This window comes from Tursiops truncatus, chromosome 7, assembly GCF_011762595.2.
Source record: "Tursiops truncatus isolate mTurTru1 chromosome 7, mTurTru1.mat.Y, whole genome shotgun sequence".
Classification (NCBI taxonomy): domain Eukaryota; kingdom Metazoa; phylum Chordata; class Mammalia; order Artiodactyla; family Delphinidae; genus Tursiops; species Tursiops truncatus.
In genome coordinates this window covers 63,590,212-63,614,529 of record NC_047040.1, presented here as the reverse complement: position 1 = coordinate 63,614,529, position 24,318 = coordinate 63,590,212, and the positions used below count along the sequence as shown (strand labels likewise).

General features: G+C 42.7%; 1 protein-coding gene across 4 annotated transcripts in view; it reads right to left on the bottom strand.

The window, feature by feature from the left end:
- STK39 (serine/threonine kinase 39) overlaps nt 1-24,318 on the bottom strand; it is a 482,653-nt gene that overhangs the window by 283,595 nt on the left and 174,740 nt on the right. The gene's annotated exons all lie outside the window — the stretch shown is intronic.

Sequence of the window (24,318 nt, the reverse complement as noted above, 5' to 3'; positions counted from 1 at the left end):
CTGGCTTACCTGGTGAGAATTCTGGGACAAAGAGAAAGCCACTCTAAGCTGTATGACAATGACGGTTAAGAGTACGGACTTCGGGGCTTCCCTGGTGGCGCGGTGGTTGGGAGTCCGCCTGCCAATGCAGGGGACAGGGGTTCGTGCCCCGGTCCGGGAAGATCCCACATGCCGCGGAGCGGCTAGGCCCGTGAGCCATGGCCGCCGAGCCTGCGCTCCGCAACGGGAGAGGCCACAACAGTGAGAGGTCCGCGTACAGCAAAAAAAAAAAAAAAAAAAAAGAGTATGGACTTTGAAAAAAGAGAAACCAAATCTGTCCTTGGCAAATTTTTGTAATCTTAAGGCTTTGGTTTTTTCACTGGCTTGATATGAGTACTAAATAAAATATGCATGTAAAGTACTGGGAAGAGTAGCTATTAACACAGCACTGATGAAGTGCTGAAGACCAACAACACAGACACAGAGCTTTTTCTCTCACAGAGATGACATGTATAGGCAATGCCAAAAGAGATGCTGAAATCAAAGGCAAGGCATTTCTACTGGATCAAGAAAAACAGTCCATCAAATGAAAGCCAGTATTTCTAGGAAAAGTTCTGGTTCTAAATACTCCTCCACTAAATGCTTTAGTTTCTTCTGGATAAAAAATAAAAAACTTTTTATTTAAACTGTCAAAGATAATATAATTGTACACGTGGGCAACTGAAGGGATTAAGATGATATACCCTGCCTCACTCACTCAAATAGCACCTCCAATTAAATCTAGGCTATAAAGAAGGGGGTATATTTTAAAGAGGGCCACCGTACACAGAAAAATATTTTTCTAGTAAAAGGTTAAAATCTTTGATTTCAAATGCTGATCTAGGAGACAGAGTAGAAACAATAGTTCCTTTTGCTTCCCAAATCCATTTCTTTTTCTTTTGAAATTATTATTTGTTAAGTTGGTTCAACCACAGTGAACTGCTGTTGATTTCGGAGGCGAGGGAACATGTGGGCAGGATGATGGGAAGTAAAAAAATTCCACTACAACCAGGGTATCTTTGTTCAAAGGCACAACTTGATTAAATTCACATCCTGTGGTCGTTTGTTGAGTTTTCAGAACAATGATAAATGTAATTACTGGGAAAACAAAAAAACCATTGTTCCTTTTCATTAGTTCTCTTCCTTGTTGAAAGTTTAAACACTGATTGTCTAAGAGTCCACAGCTTATATACAAGGTAAAAGCATGTTAATACATGCGCATCAAAAAGCCAGACACAGATTCATACATACACATACTTACATATACAGATATTCAACTAATGTTAGTATTTAACCCATGTTTGTATAGACAGTAATAAACTTCAGAAATTGCTTTTTATGAAGAGGATTTCCAAATCTCATCGGAACATTAGTCCTGTCTAACTCTCACCACAATTCTGCCTTGAAACAAACTTTACAACACACAGTAGGTGGCAGGAGTTTCACAACTTGGATTTGAAATCCCTTCCTTTAAAATTCTGACAATACCTATATGACAGGCTGACGGTAAAGTCAGAAGGACTTTGGAGAAGAGGTGATTAGCTCTGAATCTTGGTTACACACGTCCACTACAGAATGACCTCACTGGGGTGTAATCGGTTCCCTGTCTGTTTTCTCCGCTAGACCTTCTTTTTTTGGGGGGTTCGCAGGCCTCTCGCTGTTGTGGCCTCTCCCACTGCGGAGCACAGGCTCCGGACGCGCAGGCTCAGCGGCCATGGCTCACGGGCCCAGCCGCTCCGCGGCATGTGGGATCTTCCCGGACCGGGGCACCAACCCGCGTCCCCTGCATCGGCAGGCGGACTCTCAACCACTGCGCCACCAGGGAAGCCCATATTCTAGACCTTCTAAGTTCCTCAAGGTCAGACCCCAAAGGGAGCTCCATTTTACACCACCAAGATGCAGCAATGCCTGGCACACACCGGAGCTCAGCGAACACCAAATAAATAGGTGGAGGACAATCAACCCACCCTCTGATCAAGTAAAAGCAGGGAGGTGTATAAATTCGGACCTTCGGCCAGCTCACATCGGCTCAGGTCTTTCTAAAGAACAGACTCATCCCTTCCCTCTTCTCTGGGTTCTAAGAACCATCGTTCCACTTTCTTCAGTATTTGCGGAACAACCTTCTTAACCCACACGAGGCCTCTGACTACCAGCCACGAGATTCCAGGGTATTACAGGAATATTTAGAGAGTAGTATGTTTGCACAGGTTTGTTTTGTTTTCTTTTCTTTTAAATGTTTAACAGTCTGCTGTTTTGGCTGAATTTTTTAGTCTGGTTTCAATGTTGGGAAGTACACGAGCGAAGTTCTACAATTTTCTCTCTTCTATAATGAAATGCATTTGAGTCCACTGCCAAAATTCTGTGTTCTCTACAGTTGTCAACACATCAGCATTAATGTTAGTAACTTTTTTAAACCTCCCAAGACCCCTATCATTGATTTAGGTAGATGACAGGCCATGAGAATTGCTGCTTTATGCAAATATTTATTGATTGAATTTGGGGGTACGTTGTATGATAAAGAAGAAAGGATGGGAGGACAGACAGCAGAGGACATTTTTTAAAGATTCCTCATCCTCTCATATAATCTCCAGAGCCCTTTCTATCAACATAGTGACATTACTTTATTTTGAGGACACATAAAAATTGGTTCGGGGGTTTCCCTGGTGGCACAGTGGTTAAGAATCCGCCTGCCAATGCAGGGGACACGGTTAGAGCCCTGGTCCAGGAAGATTCCACATGCCACAGAGCAACCAAGCCCATGCACCACAACTACTGAGCCTGCTGCGCTCTAGAGCCCGCAAGCCACAACTACTGAGCCTGCATGCCAGAACTACTGAAGCCTGCGTGCCTAGAGCCTGTGCTCCACAACAAGAGAAGCCACTGCAATGAGAAGCCCGCGCACCGCAATGAAGACCCGATGCAGCCAAAAATAAATAAATTAAACAAATTAATTTATTTTTAAAAAAAATTGGTTCGGAACATAGGCACTTCTGTCCATGATTTTCCTGTCTGTGAAACGTTTAAATAAGTACTTGAGTTGTAAGATTAATCCTGTTTAACAACACAAAAGAAACCTGTTAAAATATTAGTTATATATGAAACAGTTATCACTAAGATAAAAAGCCTGGAGATAAAATCACTACCTATTTTAATAACCATACAGCAGGTGTTAAGTAAAGTTTATTGAATGACAGTGGATTCTCTAAGTTATCGAATACTCAATTATCCGCACCAATGGAAAGGAAATATAAATAATATTGTGGAAAATATACATAATATTGCTGTATACCTGAAACTAACACAACACTGTAAATCAACAATACTCCAATATAATCTTTTTAAAGAAAATATAAATAATAAAAACAGCCTTGGGACTTCCTTGGTGGTGTAGTGGTTAAGAATCTGCCTGCCGCCATAAAAAGAAACGAAACTGAGTTATTTGTAGTGAGGTGGATGGACCTAGAGTCTGTAGTAAGTTAGAAAGAGAAAAACAAATAACGTACGCTAACAGATATATATGGAATCTTAAAAAAAAAAAAAATGGTCATGAAGAACCTAGTGGCAGGACGGGAATAAAGACGCAGACGTAGAGAATGGACTTGAGGACACGGGGAGGGGAAAGGGTAAGCTGGGACAAAATGAGAGAGTGGCATGGATATAATATATATACTACCAAATGTAAAACTGATAGCTAGTAGGAAGCAGCTGCATAGCAGAGGGAGATCAGCTCGGTGCTTTGTGACCACCTAGAGGGGTGGGATAGGGAGGGTGGGAGGGAGGGAGACACAAGAGGGAAGAGATATGGGGATATATGTATATGTATGGCTGATTCACTTCGTTGCAGAGCAGAGACTAGCACACCATTGTGAAGCAATTATACTCCAATAAAGATGTTTAAAAGACAAAACAAAACAGAAAACGAATCCGCCTGCCAATGCAGGGACACAGCTTCAAGCCCTGGTCCAGGAAGATCCCACATGCCGCAGAGCAACTAAGCCCATGCGCCACAACTACCGAGCCTGAACTCTAGAGCCCGCAAGCCACAACTACTGAGCCCACGTGCCACAACTACTGAAGCCCGCACGCCTAGAGCCGTGCTCCCAACAAGAAAAGCCACCGCCACGAGAAGCCCACGCTCCACAACGAAGAGTAGCCCCCGCTCGCCACAACTAGAGAAAGCCCACACACAGCAAAGACCTAACACAGCAATAAATAAATAAAACAGCCTTCACGTACTGATGACTTTCTATGTCAAACAGGGGTAACTGAAGCTGCCTCATCGGGTTGTTGTGAGGATTAAATGAACTAACTATGAAAAGCGTTTAGTTCAGGGGTTGACACATAACAGCTCCTCAGTGCTAACTACTATTATGATAATCATCATCACCATTATTATTTATTATGCATTATATTATCCTGCAAAGCTGATACGATGGTCCTGATTTTGATGATGAAATACCATGAAGCTCAATGAGGCCCAGGAACTGCCTCGCAGTCACAAAGCTGGTAAATGATGCCAATGGGCTCCAAGCCGAGTTGGCCTAATGTGCCAAGTTCCAGCTTTAATGCCATGTGATGCTGCTTTTAAAGAAGCGACCTTTCTTCTGGAAATTAACTCCTTGTCCTGATAGCTTGAGAATCCTAAAGGCAGATGGCTTAGCAAAAGCAGAGGAGGCAAAGGAAACCCTGGAAAGGGCAGGGGCTTTACAATCAGACATCACTGGGTTCAGATCCAGCTGTGTGACCTTCAAAAGGTAATGCGATCACCCAAGTCTCTGCTTCCTAATTTATAAAACTGGGATAATCATACCAATCCCAGCAGGAATAAGGTAAAGATGAGACATAAAGTATGTAAAGTACTTGGTCCAGTCCTTGGCATACAGTGGGTACTCCATAAATTTGTATCGGAATCATCCTGTCGACTTGAATCATCTTTACATGTCCTCAAGTCTTCATGATATAGAAGGAAAAAAACCTCCAAGAATTTTAATTCTCGACTTTTTTTTTTTTTCACAGATAACTATATCTCAGGGACTTTCCTGGTAGCAGAGTGGTTAAGACTCCAATCTCACATGGGTTCGATCCCTGGTCAGGGAACTAGATCCCACATGCATGCCACAACTAAGAGTTAGCATGCCACAACTAAGGAGCCTGCATGCTGCAACTAAGGAGCCCATGAGCTGCAACTAAGGAGCCCACCTGCCACAACTAAGGAGCCCACCTGCCACAACTAAGGAGCTGGCAAGCTGCAACTAAGGAGCCTGCGAGCCACAACTAAGGAGTCCACCTGCCGCAACTGACCCAGCACAACCAAATAAATAAATATTAAAAAAAAAGATAACTATATCTCAGGAGGTATTAAATAAAATTCTCCGCCAAGAGTCAAATAACTTGCAACACCCCTAATTTTTCTTTGGTCATATGTAACTTTACACCCATATATCTCTCTTCCCTCTATACACATTAAGAAAAAAAGTGATATATAGTCCTATATTCTATATGTAATCGTATTTCTGCCACATTTTGGCACTTCCAAAGGAGAATGAAAAGAATGTAATGAAAATTAAACCAAAACAGAAAAGAATGGGAAATTCTTAAAACACAAAAAAATCCATTTTCCTAGATGAAAGGGCCTCTACACATACATGTGTGTTCACCAGCATTTATAAAATAAAAAAAAAAAAGTGTGTGGGGGGGGTGGATAAACAAAGGGACATGTCACCAAAAGGGAAAACGGTTAAACTTTTCATTTAAATCTGGAAATCAGATGAACAGTCAAATATACTAAAACAACATGTAGGGAAATTCACTTTATCATTTCACAAAATGAAAACCCAAAGAAAGCACAGTTATAAGCACGCTCTAAGCCAGGCACTCAGTGATTTCCAACTCCCCACCAAAGCAATCAAATAGAGATTAGCATGTCTATCAGCTAAGACCAGGCTGTCAAAATGAAAGCTTTAAATTACGCATGGCCTTACCAGAAAAGTATTTAAGAGATTTTTCTCCAAAATAATAAAGAGCATTGCACAGACTTTAATAAAATAATGTTTAATTTTGCTTATGTGCTAAAAGGCATTTTTAATCAGATTAAAACACAGAATTCAAGACCATCAGAAGAAACTTCCCCAAATGAAATAAAACCATTTGGTGTCCTTTCAAAAGGCAAAATATGTTGTTCATCTTTCTCTGACCCAACAAAAATTCCTACAAAATGATAATCAAAACCTTTTGGTAACAGGAGCTTAAAATGCTGCCTCGCAAATCAGATTACATTTCAAGTGATCTGAAACCACACTAAGACAGCATTTTATGAGCATGGTTCTCATTTTTAAAAGTAACACGGAAACTGCCCTTTGAGATGCTGGGAGACATAGGCACCAAAATGAAGGACTCAGGAATTCAAGAGTCACTGAAACATTCAGCCTGCCAGCCTTTACTTGAAGGAGAAGCAAACTGGGGTTAAGGAGGGAAGAAAACAAGAAAAAGGGGATGTGGGTGGATACTTGATAGTAACCCTCAGGAAGAAAACAGAACAGCTTAGAGAAACCTTCCAGAGAAATATATTAGCAACTCTTCACCTCTGAAACGCTGGAGCGCCAAACACCTAACGAAATTAGGAAGAACCCGATACCCTTCTCAATGTACACAGGAAAGATACAGTTGAGATAAAAAATATTCACATAGGAAAATGAGCTGTTCCAGGAGTTTCGGGTTCTAGGTATATTTTTCAGAACTTCACCATCATTACATAAACAGGATGAACTATTTCGTAGCACTTTCAAGTCCAGCAGAAAAGGCAAGACCATATCTCATGATCCAGGCATCAGTATTGCAGAACTGAAGACAATTTACAACTGTGACAGGGCACAATTTTTCCAAATTTACATTCCATATGGGAAAAGGGGGGTTGCTTCCCAGGGAAGTATTTACTAACTTCAATGAACAAACTGCTTTTAAAGCATATCATAAGTATATACTTTTTAATTTTAAAAAAGTGCATTACTCAGGATTACACTCTAGACGGGTTACTTATCTAAGAGTAATGTTACATTAAACACTAACTTGTGGTGCCTGCCACATCCAAGTTCCCTTCCCCGATGGGAGCTTCTGATGTTAAATCCTTATCCGAGGAGCGTACCTGAGCTTAAGGCAGCAGTTCATTGGCTGGGAGGTGTCTATGCAGGGACTCTGGTAAAAACTAGATTCTCAATCTTTGGGATTAAGATTGAGAAACAGCCAGCAATTAGCAGCCGATGCTATGGCTAAAAGGGAAAGAGGAAAAGAGAAGCTGAAAGGGCCGTAAGGATTATGAATGAGCCAAAATCCTGACTCAGCAGAAGAGAGGAACAGGTAGACACAAGCAAAAGCAGACGCACAGTGACTGGCTAAGTCACACCAAGGTTAGAGGATCCGGAAGTGAGGATCCAAAAATTCCTGCTGCTGAGGTCTTGTCCACTCCCAGGGTTCACGAGAACATATTTGACTGCAATTCCCAAAGACCTAGAGGCTCAGTTTTTTCCTGGGCTGCTGCAAAACCTGGGATGATGGATGAGATTCCTGTCTCCCCATCCCCATATCTACCTTTATAAAGAATGCCCTGTAATGTGGGGGTAATTTTAGTGAATCCCGGGTCCTTTTAACCAAATGGGTATATTAATCAATTTAGTTACATTCTATAACCCAGACTTTTCACCAATTCAGAAAGTCTTTCCATACATTTGTCCATGGTAATAAACTGCACGACCTTTTACACTGTTTTAGTTCATAAAGTGATGCAACTTTGATTTCTTAAACTTGGGTGATTATTTTTCTCTTTCCAACCCACCGCCATTTTCTCCTCCTAGTCTTAGATATTGTAGGTCTGGGTCAAGTACGGAATAAGGCAAGATGCCATCTCAATCTAACACTCTTCTATCTTTAAGACCAGAAATGGGAGCAACTAAGAGGGCAATTAATTAACATAACAAGTGCAGGAGATTTTTCACAGTATCTAGCAAAAGTGCAAATGGCAATACCACTAGTCCCTGCAATCCCACTTCTGGGTATCCATCCCACAGAAGTATGGAAACCTGGAGACAACCAATAAGTTAATCACTAGAGGACTGGTTAAATAAAGTACATCCACAGAATAGAAATGGACCCGGAACAGAAATAAATTGGCATATTTTAAAATGAGGGGGATCTATAAGAAATGACTTAGAATGAAAGCTGTGAATATTTATAATATTTTACTACAAATACATATAAAAAATACACAGGAGTAAAATATACATGTAATATATATTACTTGTAGAAGTAAAATCTGATAAGTGGTAGAATATGATGCACAGTTACCACATTTCATGTACAATATTTACATTCAGAAAAAATCTATGTGTATATTTATGTACAGAAAAACATCTAGAAGGATACCCTGTATGGTCAATTTGGCGTGTATCGCTGGGGAATGAAAATTTGAGGGTTGTTATTTTCACCTATTTGACACAAAAGTATTTATTATATCTTTGTAATTTAAAACTTTTTTAATAAAATAAAGACTAGTCGTGCCAACAGGTATTTCATCCTTTTGTTCAAAATGCTATGCAATTCAACCTTAAAAGACCGAAAAGCTCAACATTCAGATCATCAAATTAAATTCCTAGAGATTCCTTTCTCCCACATGTCCCTGAAATCAAAAAGCCAGTTCTACAAAAAGATATCTTACCAATCTAGAAAATTCCCGCTGCCAGCTCGAGGTTTGATATGAAAGGTCAGCGTGAAATCTAAAAGTCATTACTGTGCTCAAACACACCCACAAACAACGGGAAAGTTACTCACTCTTAATTTACTTCTATCCCAGAACTTTCTGTTAAGATGTTTTCACTTCCCATCAGCCAAGTACCAAATACGGTGATCCATAACACATAGAGGACAAAAGCCAAAGGGTAACAGATACTTCTAAGAAATGAACTGTAACACAGACATTAAGATTAGACTGTAAATGTATTCCAAGAACACTTAAGTGTGAGAAAAATACACGTAAGTACTCTGTCCAGTAATCATAAAGTATGCTTGACTCTCAGTATGTACCAAGTTCTCAAAAAACAAATCACTTTTGCCAAGCAAGTATTAATCTAAGACTAGTTTATTTTTCTTGCTCTAAACAAATTAAATGTGAAAGTACCGGGAATGCTGAAAAGCATTAATTTCCAAAATTATCAATTTATGTTTTTCTGCAGTCCTATCCCATTTAAACTTACACTCCTCCAGCAAAATTCAAATAGCATCTAGGGCTTCCCTGGTGGCGCAGTGGTTGAGAGTCCGCCTGCCGATGGAGGGGACACGGGTTCGTGCCCCGTTCCGGGAAGATCCCACATGCCGCGGAGCGGCTAGGCCCGTGAGTCATGGCCGCTGGGCCTGCGCATCCGGAGCCTGTGCTCCGCAACGGGAGAGGCCACAGCAGGGAGAGGCCACAGCAGGGAGAGGCCACAGCAGGGAGAGGCCCGCATACCGCAAAACAAACAAACAAACAAACAAATAGCATCTAGTCCTGGGCCAGGTGGTAACTGGTGATTTTCCCCCCTTTTTATCCACCTGTATTATCCAAACTTTCTATAATGACCATCTATTATTACTTGAATGATATTTTGGAACTTTAAAATAAATTAGATTGGAGGTTTTTTTAATAACTCAGAGGTCTTGGTAACATCCTTTTCTCAGCCTTTCTTCCTTAATGTGAGAAAGCAGTTTGAGCCAACCGGTTTCACATATTTTATCCATGTACAGATCTGTCTCCCCTTTGGAATAAACAGCAAGCCACTTAGCATTTAAATCTGTATATGTATGAAGATAACACCCAGCCCTCTTTCCACATCTAAAAGCATATAATATTTTGTAAGGGCGTTTACCAGAAAGACATTGCAATTTAGAAAATGGTATACTTGCACAACTCCCGTCCTTCTATGATTTCTGCCCTTAGTATATGATGGGCAACTTCTGTCAATAACTATTAATGGGTTTCTAATATTTTTATCCTAATAGGCTGGCAATTCTTTTTTGAAAACTGACTATAAAACGGGCAGTACAATATTGCTGGATTGACTTCAAAGTAAAGAAACTTTCATAATTGTCTAAGCAACAATCTACCTTTAAACTGAGTGATGCATAGAAAATCTGTTGTTTTTAGAGCTGTGATAGACCTACTTCACTGACTTCTATGAGGCAGGAGAAACAATTACATATGCATGCAAACAATCTATATTTTTAATGTGGTGCTCTTGAGTTTTAAGAAGGTCAGTCTGGAATAGAACACCTCAGGGCTAAAAAAGGATCAGCATTACACACACACACACACACACACACACACACACACACACACACACAACACACACCCCTCTGCCCTTCAAATGTTACATTAGAAAAGACATGTTTAGATTTCTTAGAAAGTTATACATTTCTAAAGCCACTTTTCTAGCCAAAATCATGCTGATGGATGGTTCACACAAAAAATTAGTTTATGAAACCTGTAATCAACCACACTATAACAATCAGGGGTAAGGCAGTCAGGTAATTAGCTCCCCTACCACAAGTTAGAAACGAATGTTAAATGAATGACAAACATTGTGTACTCATCACCTTTGAGCTACATAAAGCTGTGTGGTAGAGAGTTTGCAAAGATGGTAATAAGAATTCCTCCCGTCTCTGTACACATGTCCCTTTACCATGTGATTTTACTTTTCCTCCCAGCAAGCAGGAAAATCAATCTCCCTCCCGCCTGAGCCTGAGCTACCCTGTGATGTGCTCTGACCAACTGAAAGAGACACAGTGACGCTTTGTCACCACCAAGCCCAGGCCTCAAGAGTCCTTGCAGCTCCACTCCAGCTACCTTGGAACACAGCCAAGGAATGAAGTACGGGCACACTTGCTTGAGAATGAGGAATCAACGGAAAGAGAGGGCCAGCCAACAGCCAGCACCAACCACCACATACATGTTGAGACCATCTTAATATAGATAGCCCCAGCCTAGCTGGTCAAAGACTGTCCCTAGGCGAGACCAGCAGAACTGCCCAGTGAAGCCCAAACTGCCAACCCATGGAACTGTAAGCAAATAAAAAGGTCATTATATTAAGCCATTAAGTTTTGGGGTGGTTTGTTACACAGCTATACATAGCTGACGCAGAGACCATCAGCACTGAGCCTTTCTGTTCATCAGAGACACCTCCCTTGAAGGCAAAGCTTCAAATGAGGGGCCCACCTCAGCAAGATGCTGCCACTAAAACTTTCTGAGAAAAGTTACATTGTCCCTACTTGCCTTGGCCCCTTGCTGAACCCCTGCAAAACGTGGAAATGTCCCTGAGTCCTTACTCTCCATCTTATTCACTCCTGCTCAGAGTCTTTTGGTGCCTCATGCTAGTCTTTGTCTTCCAATGATCCCATCTTGTCTCTGGCTTCACAGATCTGGTTTTGGAATCTCACACCCAACCCCTCTATTACACATCCTCACAGTCCCTCAGCTTTTGCTATTGCTATCCCTGCCTCTAGACAAATTGCTCGTTGTAATTGCAAACCACAGTCCCAGATAATCTCATTACTTCTATGAAGCAGTGATGCAGAATCTATTAAAAATAACAGTAAACAAAACTGACTTTAAACAACTAACAGCACTGTTCAGACGAGAGTCATTGTGTAAGGCTAAATAACGATTCTGATCAAGCTACAACTGATAAAAACAGCTTGGGCAATACCTCAAGAGCAAATTAATGTCACATTAGAAAATCAGTCTCGTTTCTTCATTAGAGGGCTGATAGAAATGGGTAATTTTTTAATTTAAAATAAAATGTCGCTATAAAGTATAAGTGGACCCCCTTCCACTATGTCCCCTTGAAGGAAACAATACTTCTTGTGCATATCAGTCCTGATATGATTAATTTTAAAGTTGGTCAGACCCCATAAATACCACCTTTTCACATTTTTGTCACTCCCTTTCTTCCAAGGAGCTCCAAGAGAATATTTCATTTTTAAACAACTACGTATAGCTGAGAACAATGTCACTCTCCTTTTTTGGCCATGCCACACAGCTTGTGGGATCTTCCCCAACCAGAGATTGAACCCAGGCCATGGCAGTGAAAGCCCAGAATCCTTAACCACTAGGCCACCATGGAACTCCCAAAAATGTCACTCTTAATACAGGAGGCTAAATGGACCATAACCTATAAGCAAAAGCCAAACAAGTGCCTGACTGCAATGTTTACCTATCCCAGTGACCGCACAGCAGTTACCCTCTTTGTCTTTAAGACTATTTAAGCAAATATATAAGCTACAAAGCCGCCTATGTTGCCTATTTTTAATGGGCTCTGCAGAGTAGGACATGAAATTATAGCCTTTAAACAGTCTTGCTGCTTCTATGGAAACAATCAGGAAGATGGCTATAGATGAACTAAGAGGCTCATTATCTCTTCACCCTAGAGACTGTCACTTTTTTTTTTTTTTTTTTGCGGTACGCGGGCCTCTCACTGTTGTGGCCTCTCCCGTTGTGGAGCACAGGCTCCGGATGCGCAGGCTCAGCAGCCATGGCTCACGGGCCCAGCCGCTCCGCGGCATGTGGGATCTTCCCGGACCGGGGCACGAGCCCGTGTCCCCTGCATCGGCAGGCGGACTCTCAACCACTGCGCCACCAGGGAAGCCCGAGACTGTCACTTTTTAAACAACCAATGAGAATTTATTTTAGTAAAGATATACAATCTAGTCCTGATCTAGACTTATGCCAAAAATATCACTATTCTTAAATTTGTCCTAATGATCATTAATTTGAAAATACACAGAGACACTTCCCCTAGTACTATTTCAGCCACCCAAACTGCCATATTAAAAATGTTTCCGCAACGGCCCTTGTTGAAGGTCAGGCACTGGATTTAGGACTCCAGAAACTTGAAAGGGCATCTACGAGGAAAAATAAAAAAGGATTACATAGTAAAGCATTTTCTGTGGCGGCCCCAGTCACCCTAGGGACACTAAACATAAGAAAGTACAAACTGTTTCTGAATTGCCCAAAATTAAACCCAGTTAATCTCCCTACACAGATATTTGTTTTCACCCACCCCTATGTCATTAATTCCCTCTCCTAACAAAAAAGGTGTCCTAACCAAACAGTGATGACTGAGTTTGAATTTCTGTTAAGGTACTGACTTCAATACTGAACGTTTTATTTGCTTTGTGTTATATAACTTAGACTAAACTATTAAATCCTTTAATTACTCAATTACCGAAATGTTTTAAAATCAAGGGAAAAGAAGGGACCATGATTCAAACTCACCATTTAAGTGACTAAAACTGACACAGGTATCATTTTTTTTCTAAGTGGAGTTAATTTCACAACGTCTTTGTAATTTCACCAAAAAAACTATTTTGTCAGTTCTTTCTTACTTCATTACATAAAAGAAGATAAACTGAAGTGATTCTGTCTACCACATCCAGCCCCAAGACTCTGAAGTGATTTCTCAAGGAAATGTAACATTTTGATACTTCTGAAAATACTGGATCTCATTCGGGAGGATTCCGTGTTTACAGTAATCACAAGAATATCCTAGAATGAGTTAAGTGAGTAAGATAAAAACTCATACTTCAAAACTGTCTTTCTACGTCAGCAGGGGTATCTGTTTCACCATACACAAAAAATAACTGTCCTTCTGAAAATATGAATCAATTCGCTTTCTAATAGAGCACAGGGTGAAAACAATTTTTTTTTTTTAATCAGGTTAGCACTGTTTGTCTCCTTTTGTACTTCTAAGTCAGTGGCGATGCCTTAGCATGTTATCAGGAGGTAGCCTCGGGATATTTACAGCCATCATAATAATATTTAGTCAGTTTCTGAACATTTCTGAGAAATTACCATCCAGCACTCTCCAGTAAGACTTTTTGTGGTGATGGAAGTAATCTGTATCCGCACTATCCAGTAAGGTACTTTACTGGACAGTGCAGGTTATAGACCTAAAATTAAATAAATAAAATACAGCTCCTCAGCTGCAGTAGTCACAGTTGGCTGCACTTGAAAATGTGGCTCGTGTCACTCAGGAACTGTATGTTATTTCATTTTTAAAGACTTTATTGTTTTAAAGCAGTTTTAGGGTCACAGCAAAATTGAGAAGAAGGCAGAGACTTCCCATGTACCCCCTGCTCCCACACATGCACAGCCTCCAGCATTACCAACATCCCCCAAAAGAGTGGTACATTTGCTACAACTGATGAACTTACACTGACACATCCTTGGCATTCAAAGCCCACTGTTTACGTTAGGGCTCACCCTCTGTGTTGTACATTCTGTGGGTTTGGACAAATGTATGACACGTATCCATCATTATGGTATCACACTGGTATATGGTATCACACTTTCACTGCCCTAAACATCCTCTGTGCTCTGCCTCTTCATTCCTTTCCACCCCAAAATTTATTTAATTTTAATTAATTCAAACTGAAATAGCCACATGTGGCTAGTGGCTACCATTCCGGACAGCTCAGAACTAGACACTGCTAGGAATGCCGTTGCTGCTCTGACTGCTATAAAGTTATCAGCCTGGCAGCAGGGACCTGGCTCTAGTGCAGAAGCTCTGCTCCAGCTAATGATCAGCCCTGAAGTACATCTATTTCCTGCTCCTCAACCTTTTATTTGCCATTTCTCTCTCTCTCTCTCTCTCTCTCTCTCTCTCTCTCTCACTCACACACTCTCACACACACACACACTGACAGGTTCCACCTCACTGACAGGTTCTAACTAAGGATTAAAAATATAGTCTAGGGCTTCCCTGGTGGCACAGTGGTTAAGAATCCTCCTGCCAATGCAGGGGACACGGGTTCGAGCCCTGGTCCGGGAAGATCCCACATGCCACGGAGCAACTAAGCCCGTGCGCCACAACTACTGAGCCTGCGCTCTAGAGCCCGCGAGCCACAACTACTGAAACTGCACACCTAGAGCCCGTGCTCCACAACAAGAGAAGCCACCGCAATGAGAAGCCCACGCACCGCAACGAAGAGTAGCCCCTGCTCACCGCAACTAGAGAAAAGCCCACGCAGCAACAAAGACCCAACGCAGCCAAAAATAAATAAGTTAATTAATTTTAAAAATATATATTTATAGTCTATTCTAACAGCCAGGCAAAAGATGATAGGTGAAATGAAACTTTTATGTTTATATATCACCTGGTTTATGTGTTAAATAAACATGCTCTAATGAAGAAAGATATATAAAGATCATTTCAACCCCTCTAAAGAAAGATTTTTACTATAAAATCTATACGGTAAATATGTTCCCAGATAAGATATATATTTACTTCATTAAAATGGTAGTTATAAAATTCACTGAGTCGATAACATTTCTAACTTCCTCCTTCCCACCAATGAGGAATCAACATGATGTAAGTAGAAGAAAACACTGAACTGGGAACTTCCCTGGTGGCGCAGCGGTTAAGAATCCACCTGCCAATGCAGGGGACACAGGTGCGAGCCCTGGTCCGGGAAGATCCCACATGCTGGGGAGCAACCAAGCCCAAGCACCACAACTACTGAGCCTGCGGTCTAGAGCCCACGAGCCACAACTACTGAGCCCGCACACCTAGAGCCCACGTTCCACAACAAAGACAAGCCACGGCAATGAGAGGCCCAAGCACCGCATGGAGAAGCCGGCGTACCGCAACAAAGAATAGCCGCTGGTCACCGCAACTACAGAAAGCCGCGCAGCAACGAAGACCCAACGCAGCCAAAATATAAGGAAAAAAAGAAACACTGAACCGGGTAGGAAGCATCGGCCTGAGATTCTAAGGACTTCTGGACCACAGGCAAATTAAGTTAGGTTGTTAGAATCTTCAGTTGTAGAAACAAAGGAACAGGAATGGACTTTCTCTTCAGTTTCCTCCAAAATTAAATTTCATTATCCCCCTATATTCCTATGCTATTCCTCACTTAGGAGCTGACCTTAAAAAGCCAGCACTGACCTATCATTCCTACCCCTGGGCACTCTCTTCCCCTGCTTTCTTGAGTCATCTCATAATTAAGAAAGGGGCTGGTGACATTGCCAATTTCAAAGGAAGGAAGAAAGGAAAGGAAGGGAGGAAAGGATGAAGTGAGGGAGGGAAGAAGGAAGGACAGACCAAATAATTCAAAGTAAAATGTCAACAACACAAGATACGCCAATAGGAACCAATCCATAAAATGAATCCTTTTCAATCCCCAAACAAAACAGAGCAGGAAAGAAACCAGTAGGGATGCCCCTTATTACAAGCCCCGGTACAAACTGATGCTACCGTTCAAAACAAGATCACAAGTTCTTCTAAGACCTCAACCATCAAATAGAGTGATTGTGAGAAGTTTCAGAATTGTCACAGGTCACTGGCTTCTAAAACACTCCCCCAATGAAGATCTATCATTCACATGATAGAAAGTCATCCGTCTCTACTTACCATACTAGTTCTTCTGGTACATCAGTGACTAAACGTTGGAAACCTGAACCCCATAAATGTCACAAGGATGTGTATTTTCACCTGAGCGAAGAAGTGAATGAACACCCAGACTAGGCCTCTGAGTTATACTAAATGCCACTTACTAGGAAGAAGTTTGAAGATAAAACTATTTTAAAATGATGTTTTAAGTTCTATCTTAAAATGATGTTTTCCCATACATCAAAATATACAATTAGTTTAAAAGGTCAATTCATCTAATTCCTCAATGTCCAAGAAGTTTTTTAAAGCTTTAAGTGAGAGTTTATTCCCAAATATTTGTTTGGCAAATGGGAAGAAACTTGAAATACATCAGCATTTACTGACATCAGGTTCCCAAAGTGTTTATGTAAATCAATTCTGAACTAAAGCTCTGCCGATCCATTGTCTAAAGGACTGCTATTTCTCCTCTACTTTCCAGTTAAGCCGAATCTAAAATGCCTTTCTAATTAACATACTGAATTCTTCTTTAGCAGCAAAAACTTGACCAATGAACAGCGGATTTGGAAAAAGAAACACCTGAAGCACTTGAATCACTTCAGCCATCTTGGAGTTGTTTGGGGATAATTTAAGCAAAACTGTCCTGGAGGAAAACGTAAAACCTCACTTGATTACATGGAGAATTTTTTTTTTTAATGGGGAAAAAAACCTTTCCCAAAAATACACCACAGAGGAATTACAATACCTATTAGACTGGTTTTGACTTTAAAAGATCCAGTTCTATGGTCTTAGCATGTACCACACCAATCCTATCACCCCCCAGTCCCTTGTCACTTATAAAAATACAATTCCTGCCATCGTATCAACCTTTGAAAACCACCCGTCTGATATTCTGCTGCTGTGTTTCACCTGTATCCCTGATCTTCTTCAACAGTCCTGATTTCTACACAGCAAGAAGGCCCACAGATCTTCAAGGTTGGGTTATATATAACTACACAAACAGCAAGAGAGAGCTCATGGGTACACTCAAGAAAGGAAAGCTCTGAAGAAGAGGAGAGGCGCGCTAGGACTTCCCCCACCCTGCTCTGCAATGCCTGAGTGAAAGGACGCAGAGACTGTGGCAGGGAGCTCCGGGTCCTTTAATCTGCAGAGGCCACCTCGCAGAACAATGACCTCAGGAAAGCCAGGCCTCTGGCTGGCTGCCTGCCTGCCTGCACAGCACAGGCAGGTGCAAGTACTCAAAGTGCTTACTCTTGATCTGGGAGGATTAATGAGCTAATTTCTACAGAGCCCTTTAAGCTGATTGGCCCAAACGCAACTGAATAAGCATCATCATTAACCACAGGCAAGATTAAATCTTCAGGATCCAAGGAGGCAAATATTCAGAAGCGAGGCAAGGTTCCTCTTCCACAGGGGGTGGGAGGGCATTTATCCCTAAAATTCAGACCTTCATCCAGAAAACACTTAGCGAATCTTTAATAGGAGGTGTGGGCTATGGAGGCCAAAGGCCTGTCCTCAAGGAGGAGTGCCGGGATGGGCAAGGAGGCAAACCATCTGCACAGGGTATGAGGACCACCAGGGGTGAAAGAGACAAGAGAGGAGCAGAGGGGAAGGCGGTTCAGGGGCAGAGGCTGTTTCTGTGAAATCATTTATTCCGGGTCTTAAAAGGGAGACCGGATCAGGGTGGGCTCCGTTTATGGACACGCATCAAGCTATACATTTATGACATGTATACTCTTCCTTGTGCATATTATACTTCAATAAAGGTAACGCTTAAAAGGAGAGACCGGAGTTCTCTGTTAAATACATGAAAATGGAACGGAAGGGGTGTGCAAGGGTGTTCCAAGCACAGGGAAAACTTGCCTAGCAGGGGCTGAGAAAGCATGAAGCATTTCAGCAACTGCAAAAAGGTTCCCACTGGCTGCGAGTCTGTCCTGAGAATAGAAATGACAAAGGGTGTGGGGCAGAGGGGGGAAACAGTGAATGGGAGGCAAGAGACAATTCCCGAAGGCCTTAAACACCTGCTCAGAGTTCATCTTAAGGATGATGGAAGAGCCACTAAAAGCGTTTAAGCCTAGGGTTAACTGATAAAACTTTGGGTACAGCAGTATCGCTTTGGTAGCACGGCACACTAGAGCTGGAAGCAAGGCTGCAGACAAGGAACCTGGTCAGGAAGTCATTACAGTCATCCAAGTTAAGAACTGATAAGAGCCCGAACTGAACTGGCAATGGCCAAGAGGAAGAGTGAGAGACAGATCAGAGAAGGGATCCAGCACGCAGAGTATTGAGGACTGAGGACCAATCAGATGTGGGAGAGAAGGGAGACGGGCAAGCGCAGGCTGAGCAGCATGTTTCTGCTTCACACTCAAGGGTCTTGTGTAAGATGGAGAACGTTGAAGGAGCAGGATTACGATGAAGCAAAGGTGGCGAGGCAGTGAGTTTCACTGTGAGTATGAAGTTCTGTGAAGTATCTAAACAAAGATGTTTAAAAGACAGCCCTCATACCAGTCCAAAGACCAGAGAGGCCCTGGGCATTTTAGGCAGTGGTTGAAGCCTCAGACCCATAGAGAAGTGGATCCTGGAGCAGAGATACGCGGGGAAGGAGCAGGAGAAACGGCAGATGGTGCCGACTCCTGCAGAGAGAGGAAGAGAGGGAAAGCCTGCAGTGTCCACTGGCTGCAGCCACAGAAGGTCACGGTGACTGTGGACATTCCAATTTTGGCTTCTTAGCAAGAGGGCAGACGCCAGATTGCAGTGAGCTGAGAAGTGGATGGGAGGTTCTCCACTGGGAAGGGAAGGAAAGAGATAAGGCAGGAGCTAGAGGAAGAAGGAGTAGTGAGAGTGTCGGTGTTTTGTTCTCTTTTGCTGTGAATGATTAGAGGGAGACGAGAATATTTATAAGTAGAGGGAAGAGCAGCAAGGCAAGGAAGGAGACAGGAGAGCAACAGTGATGACCTGATCTGCAGACAAATGCCCCGTCCCCTGACCCGCTGGGGCACACAGTGACCATTTCTTTTAGTCAGCAGCATTTCCTGCCAGCACGGCAGCCTCCGCAGGGCGGATGCAGAGGTGGGAGAAAAATGCAGTCGGAGCAGGTTGCTCACAGAGCCCTTTCGCGACGGGCCGTACCTCCAGCAACCTTCCCGCAGGATGCTCTCACCACTTGTCAGAGGGCCATCTGGCACCCGAGGCCCCGAGCTGTCCTGTTCCACAGGTCTCTGCAGCTACCTCCCCGCAGGGGCCTCAGGCTGCCCCGCCAGCAGCCCACTGGAAGGCGCCGCCCACTGAAAGGCGGGGGCTCGCGGGCCAACTCCCCCTCCTGCAAACTCCCTGATGCCAACTGAGCAGAGAAACTCTACAGGACGCTCCACAGTCTGGCCAGAGTCAGGGCAGTATTCTCTGCCGGTAACTCGGAGCTGATCAGCCGGCGCAGCGCACGGCAGCGCAGGCTCAGACTCCCGGAGAGCTCGCCCTGTGCCAGGCACTGTTCTAAGTGCTCCAGAGTCTCCCTTTCTCTGCAACCCTATCGTTATCATCTCCAGGTCGAAAATGAGGAAACCGAGTACAGACACCTCCAAATAACTGGCTCAAGGTCGCGAGGCCAGCGACTGCCACTGCCAGGCCATCTCACTCCAGAGCCCGCCACGTTTTAATTTACTCTCCAACACCATCAAAAATGGAGGATGCAACAGACTTATAAGAGACAGGGGGAAATTTATAATTTTATCTGTCACAAAGCAAATGCATAAAGTATTATAGAAATTCTAACATTAGCTTCTCTTAACCCAGAGATTTTTCCCACATGCCAGTTTGAACAGCACATTTAAAAGCATTTCTATTGAATTAATTAACACCACCGAACTGTACACTTAGAAAATGGTTAAAATGGTAAGTCTTATGTTACCTATATTTGTATATTTTACCACAATAATGAAAAAAAAGAAAAGAGCAGTTCTATATACATTTTTCTCTTTACAAAAAAAAAATAGTGAAACGATATGAAAATCAAAACACCTGCGCGAAGCTAAGCATCTCAGGACTCTGTTTCTTCTAAAAAAAAAAAAAAAGCCAACATGGGACTTCCCTGGTGGTCCAGTGGTTAATACTCAGCGCTCCCAACGCAGGGGGCCCAGGTTCTATCCCTGGTCAGGGAACTAGATCCCGCATGCATGCCCCAACTACGAGCCCACATGCCCCAACTAAGGAGCCCGCATGCCCCAACTAAAGATCCCGCGTGCTGCAACTAAGACCCAGCGCAGCCAAATAAATAAATAAATAAAAGGCAAATTAACAACTGACAGCAACAGCAAAGCAGCCCGGCTTAAAGGTCTGGGAGATTAAAATACACACTCAGTGCTCCAGGCCTCTGAGGTCCTGTGCAAAAGAGTGTGACGCAGTATGGTTCCACTGTCCTCAAGATCCCTCTAGAACATCTATAAAACCAGTTCTAATCCCTAAACCACAGAGCTCCACAGAACCTCTGAGAGCACAGATCAGAGCTCTGGGCTACTGCTCCTTGAAGACCTGGAGAGTTGCCTATTACTTGTGCCTGGGGAAGATACACCGGAATGGTTAAACAAAGCTCCCGGGAGAGAAAACAGAGTACTTGAGAACCCCTCTGTCAAACTACAGTTAGGAGTCTAGGAACCAAATTCTTTTTGTTGACTAGAACCAGAAATGCAGCAGGTGGTACTTTTGGATCACTCTAAATGACTGCCCAGGATAAAAGTGAAGCAACGCTGAGAAATAAGGTGCAAAACTACAGACAGACTCATCCTGCAAAAAGTATCTAAGAAAATCAAACATGCTCTGAGGCATGGGTCTATTTAGTGTTTCTCAGAGGAAAACCAACAAAGATAACAGACCCTGCTAGAACTATCCGATTCTAATAAGGAAACTGATACTGCATTGAATATAACTCTTTGACAGGAAAGTTCCTTGAGGCTGTTCAATCGATTAAGGAAGCCCAAGTCAACATTTACATGATTCACTTTTTGTTCTTTGTTTAGCAAATCAAAGTGATAATATTAATACCACCAACAAATAAACTAATTTTTCAACTAGCATATCTTTGGGTGCCCCATATACTTCTAAAGAGCGAATCTGAGAGATGGCGGGGGGGGGGTTGAGGAACAAGGATTGATGAGGCTGAAGAGTATTAAGCTAGAACACCTCCCATGACCAGTTATTTCTATAGGAGACAGAAATATTTGAAATCTACTCATATTGATGGCTAAAACAAGGAATTTAATCATTTCATAACATGGTTAACCCCTAAGTATAAAGCTCCCTCCAATAGATTGTACATCATTTCCAGGTCGCACACAAACTTTAGAACCAGACTACCATTACAAACTCTCCACTGATCCTTCACCACACAAGAACAATATAACAAAGAGAAAACTTTATTTTTAGACTTGCAAAATCCTGTGTTTATTTTTCTAAAACAGAAGTCGAACAACTGAACCTGCTTTGTTTGGACTTTAGTAAGCCTCTTCTCCTCTAATCTTGAGACCCCCAACCTCTGCCAGAAGGAAACGAAGAAGAAAAAGTGCTCGGTGCCACGCTGCAAAGCTAAAACACCTTGCCTCTCTTGGCCTTCTGCTCAGGCACATCTGAGCCTCCTGCTGGTCACGGTTCACACTGTCGCAGCCCTATCATATGACACCTGCCTTGTGGCCGGGAGAGGCCAAGGCTGTCCAACCGCACTCGTGTCGAAACTGGTCCAATGTTTGAACTACTAACTTCTGCGTGTAATGTTTAAGCAGAAGTGCTTAACTGCAAGTTCACTCTTCATTACTTAACAAGCATTAAACGCTAAATGGAAATGGGTTTGTAATTCCCTATAAACATTAAGACCCTGGAAAGCCCTATTCCAGCAACTTGACTTCAACACGGCCCCCCCACAGGCCATCTCTTTCAGTTGGAAAATTACGAGATAAATTTTAAATGCAGAAAAGCCCTTTCCACACTGTGAATGCGCAAAAATCAATGTAGAAGTAATAAGCAGGTGTTTCTGCTTGAAAATTCCTCAGGTAAATTTCTTTTTAATTAAATGGACCAACCATAATTAACAATGCTGCTACTGCAAGCAGAAGGAAGCCCTGCAATCAATCCCCTCACCTTAATTAAACTAAGATTTTCTTCAGTTTAGTTGACAAAACTGATCAGCTCAGAACATTGTTTTAAAAAAGCAAAGCTTGCATACTGACCCTAATAATTAACAAAATAAGCATATAAATTGATTATAAGTAAGTGCTGGTCCTGACCCTATGGAAACTATGTGGCTGATACCATCATTCAACTTGTATGCATCATCCCTATGTGCTGGAGACAGAGGGAGAAATAAGACCCTGGAAGAGTTCACAGCTAGGAACTCCTAGCTAGGAAAGGCAGCAATGGAAATAATCAGGCACCTTACAAACTTACTCAGACTTCAAAATTCAGCTCAGATGTCTTCTGTGGAATACCCTGTTTCCTTATTTCTCCTAGCAGTCAATCCCTCCTTTGTGCTCTACCAGTGCTCACTCATCACATCTTACAGAGTCGTTTACTTGGGAAGTCCTTGAAGGCAGGGACAATTTTTATTAATTTCTATATTGCTAGCACCTAGCACGATGCTTGGGACATAGTAGGCCTTTAGATTTTGTTGACCACATAAAAATTATGGAGTTACATGCAGTGAGATATAAAAAGAGGGGCAGAAGCCACCACACTTTGCCTTGGGAGAAGGAGAAGGTTTCTCAAGAACATTCACACTGGCCTTGAAAGCTGAGTAAGATTCACTACAAAGATGGGCACTTAAAGAGCCTGTGAAAGGCAACAAGGAATGGAAGGCCAGACGGGTCCTAAGACAGCTGACTATTCAGGATACAATCAATGCAATCAGAATATGAGAGGGGGCAAGCCAGTTGAGAGCAGGCCTTAAAACTGGGAAGACGAAGGGGCTTAGCTACCAGGTTAAAGGAGTTTTCACTAAATACTCTAGGCTTTGAGAAGCCCTTGAAAATATTTAATCCACGCAGTGACAGGAAGACTCATGCTTTTAGGGTCTTTGGCCAAAAGTTATGAAAGTTCTTGGTTTTCAAAGAATTTTATGTACAGATGCTTATTTTAGGTTATTTGGAGCTTTTATAGCCTAGGTTAGGGTTAGGGTTCTGCCCTTCAGTATTTATTTCAGTCTATGCTGTTTCATTCACACAGTAGCAGATGATAAAGGCTCGTTTAAACACCTAATGAAATTCTTAGTATCTGTTTTAATTTTTTTTAAGGGAGGAGTGGAGCATTCTTTTTAATGAAAAGAAAAAAAAAAGTTTAAGAGGAATATCCTGAATTCCTTTTTCATCACCGTACTTAAATATCAAGATATGGGAAGGCAGCATCCCATCCCAGCGCCAGTAAGGTTAGAAGCTGAGGGCCCACTTTACCTGGTGGGTTCCCTAACTGGGTTTAACAAGCCTCTCAGACGAGATGATCCAATAAGGGCCAACACAACTCTCCTGGTCCTTCACGTGTTTGGCCCAGGGAAAGGTAATGCCGGCTTCTTGCCATTCGACTTTGCCAAGTTTTTAAAATGTAAGATAAGGTGGTATTTGTGGGCCGACTAGAAGGCACCGAAAGGCAGAGAGCAGATCACCGACAGCCTCGGCTTTCATTCTTGCAGCTCGGCCTTGGACCAGAGGGAAGCATCGGCCCGGCGCAGGGCAGAAGGCCAGGGTGCCTGCTTTCCACGGGCGACCGGGCTGGGCAGTAGGCGGCGCGCCCAGCTACCGAGAGGCGGGTACCCGGGAACGCCGGGCGGCGCGGAGAGCCGGGCTGTGAGGCGGGCGTGGAGCAGCGGCTGTCAGAGAGGCCAGCATCCTCCCCGGCCTCGGGAAAGAACCTGGGCCTCCGC